This window comes from Hevea brasiliensis, chromosome 7 (assembly GCF_030052815.1).
Source record: "Hevea brasiliensis isolate MT/VB/25A 57/8 chromosome 7, ASM3005281v1, whole genome shotgun sequence".
In the NCBI taxonomy this organism is placed as follows: Eukaryota; Viridiplantae; Streptophyta; class Magnoliopsida; order Malpighiales; family Euphorbiaceae; genus Hevea; species Hevea brasiliensis.
In genome coordinates, this window is record NC_079499.1 from 98519781 (window position 1) to 98523380 (window position 3600).

The window sequence follows — 3600 nt, forward strand, 5'->3', positions numbered from 1 at the left end:
CCTGAAATTGACAAAATTTTGTAAAGCCAACAAGAAAGAAACCAAAAAAAGAAAAGAAGCATTGAGAGCAGCTGAAATTGAAGCAGACATGGCTGATGAAAGAATTAGAATTGGTGGTGGTAATGCTGGAAATGATCGAAACAATGAAAATGCAGCCAAGGTGAAGAGGTTGTAAATGCTAATGTGCCTAGGGGAACTATGATGGATCATGCTTTTTCTCATTTTGATAACTTGAGAGAAAGTATAGCAAGACCAATAATTGATGCAAATAGTTACAAGATGGATTTTGGGGTTCTCCAAATGATTCAGAATTCTCAATTTGGAGGACATCCTTTTGAAAATCCACATGCACATCTAAAGAAGTTTGCTATGATTTGTGATATGCAAAAACAACCTGGAGTATCTGATGATGCAGCAAGATTGAAGCTATTCCCATTTTCTTTGAAAGATAGAGCATTGGATTGTCTTGATTCTTTACCTCACAACTCCATTACAAATTGGGAGCAACTCACTGATGCATTTCTTGCACAATATTTTCCACCTGGAAAAACTCAAGAATTGAGGAATCAAATGACAGCTTTTAGACCAAGAGAAGATGAAACTCTCTATGAATCATGGATGAGATGGAAAGAATTAGAGAGACAATGCCCACATCATGCCATTCCAAAATGGATGATAAACAAGAATTTTTACACCAATATTACTCCTACAATTAGAGGGATTATTGATGCTCAAACAGGAGGAGAATTTATTATGAAGCATGAAGATGAAGCTTATGAGCTATTGTTGAAAATTGCAAAGAATACTCATCTTTGGAGTAGTCCAAGAGGACTAGCTCCAACTCAAAAGAGGCAAGCTACTGGAATGTATGACCTTGATCCATTCAACATGATTAATGCAAAGTTTGATGCACTTACAAATGTTTTGGCTAAGAAGATGGAAGATTTAAGTATGTTGGTTAGTTCATCATCATCATCTGGAAGTTCACAACAAGTGGCTTATGCAGAAGGAACTACCAGCTGTGCAGTAGACTATGGAGAGCAAGCTGCATATGTTGGTAATTATGGAAACAAACAAATGGGGAATCCTTACTCTCAAACTTATAATCCAACTTGGAGGAATCATCCCAACTTTTCATGGGGAAATCAACAAAGTCAAGTTCCAAATCAGAATTTTCAACCACAACAACAACAAGGAATTCCATATCAGCAAAATAGGCAACCATTGCCTAATTTTTAGCAGAGAAACATGAATCCTGCACCTCTACCAAAATAGCAAGAACAAAGTTCCACCACAGAAGCTTTATTACAACAGATTCTTGCTAACCAAACTAAGCATGATGAAGAGATGAGAGAGATGAAAGCAAGGCTAGAACAAATGCAAACAAATAACAGAATGTTGGAAAATCATATTGCATAACAAGCATCTTCCTCAAGTGCCAAGTCTTTTGGAAAACTTCCAAGTCAACCGGAAAACCCAAGAGAGCAGTGTCAAACTATTACTTTAAGAAGTGGGAAGGTTGTAAATAACGAGAAGAGTGAAAAAATGAAAAAAGTGAAAATAGTGAGAAGAGAGAAAATGAGAAAGAAACTGATGAGAGTGAAAAACAAGAAAGTGAGAAAGAAAGTGCAGAAAAAAGTAAAGAGAAAATTGAAGAGAAGGAAGAAAAGTATATACCTCCAGAGCCTTACAAACCTCAACTTCCCTTTCCACAAAGATTTCAAAAAGCCAAGCTTGACAAGCAATTTGGAAAGTTCTTAGAGGTTTTGAAGAAGCTATATATAAATGTGCCTTTTATTGATGCTCTTTCACAAATGCCTTCTTATGCAAAATTCTTAAAAGAAATTCTCTCAAACAAGAGGAAGCTTGAAAACCATGAAACTGTAGCTTTGACAGAAGAATGCAGTACTATCCTCCAAAGGAAACTTCCTCCAAAGCTCAAGGATCCAGGGAGTTTTTCAATTCCATGCCATATTTGGGAATCATGTTCTACAAAAGCTTTATGTGATTTAGGGGCTAGTGTTAGCCTTATGCCCCTCTCCATTTATGAGAAGCTCAATATGGGAGATCTTAAGCCAATCCATATTTCTCTTCAGTTAGCTGACAGATCAATTAAGTATCCTGAAGGGATTTTGGAGAATATGCCTCTGAAGGTTGGGAAGTTCTATATACTTGTTGACTTTGTCATCTTGGACATGGAAGAGGATTCTAATATTCCAATTATCTTGGGAAGACCCTTTCTAGCTACAGCAGGAGCATTGATTGATGGTAAGGGAGAAAAATGGACTCTTAGAGTTGGTGAAGATCAATTGGTTTTCAATATTAATAACACTATGAGGAAGCATCATTCTGAAGCTGATACTTGTTTGAGAATTGATATCATTGATGAGCTGGTTGAAGAACACTTCAGAAAGAGATATCCGGAAGATCCACTTGAAAATTGCTTGGTTCATGGAGGAAGCATAGACTATGACAACCCTCATGTGGCTGCGTATGCTCAACATTTAGAAGGTAGTCCATCATTCATTTCTACTCCAGTTTTTCAACTCACACAAAAGGAAATAGTCGAATCTAAGCAACCATCATTCAAGGAAGAAGATGCACCTAAGGTAGAACTTAAGCAACTTCCTTCTCAGCTCAGGTATGAATTTCTTGGCACCAATAACACTTATCCAGTAATTGTAAATGCAAACTTGAGTACCTTAGAGGTTGATAATTTGTTAACAGTGTTGAGGCAATTTAGGAAAGTTTTAGGAGATACCATAGATGACATTAAGGGAATAAGCCCACACTTTTGCATGCACAGAATTATTTTGGAAGAAAATTGTAAGCCATCTATTGAACATCAGAGGAGGTTGAACCCAAATATGAAAGAAGTTGTTAAAAAGGAAATTTTGAAGTTGCTTGATGCAGGGATCATATATCCTATTTCAGACAGTACTTGGGTGAGTCCAGTACATGTTGTCCCAAAAAAGGGTGGAATGACAGTGGTAAAAAATGAAAATAATGAATTAATTCCCACCAGAACAGTGATTAGTTGGCGAATGTGCATAGATTACAGAAAATTAAATATTGCCACTAGAAAAGATCATTTTCCACTTCCCTTCATTGATCAAATGTTAGAAAGACTAGCTAGGCATTCTTATTTTTGCTATTTAGATGGGTATTCAGGATTTTTTCAAATCCCTATCCATCCAAATGATCAAGAGAAAACCACTTTTACTTGTCCATATGGAACCTTTGCTTATAGGAGGATGTCATTTGGGTTGTGTAATGCACCAGCTACTTTTCAAAGGTATATGATGGCAATCTTCTCAGATTTCATTGAAGATATAATGGAGGTTTTTATGGATGACTTTTCTGTTTATGGATCTTCATTTGACTTATGCTTGGCTAACCTTTCTAAAGTTTTGCAGCGATGTGCAGATACTGACCTTGTGTTAAACTAGGAAAAGTGTCATTTCATGGTTCAGGAAGGGATAGTGCTTGGACATTTGGTGTCTAACAGAGGAATAGAGGTTGATAAAGCCAAGGTTGAAGTGATAGAGAAGATGGCTCCTCCTACCAATGTCAAAGGAATTCGAAGTTTTCTAGGACATG

The 3600-nt window shown here is 36.7% G+C and overlaps 1 non-coding gene across 1 annotated transcript; it reads right to left on the reverse strand.

The window, feature by feature from the left end:
- Nucleotides 1-555: 555 nt before the first annotated feature.
- LOC131181734 (small nucleolar RNA R71) lies at nucleotides 556-662 on the reverse strand. Its single transcript, XR_009150213.1, has one exon. It is a non-coding gene; the product is annotated as a small nucleolar RNA R71 (small nucleolar RNA).
- Between the last annotated feature and the right edge of the window lie 2938 nt (nucleotides 663-3600).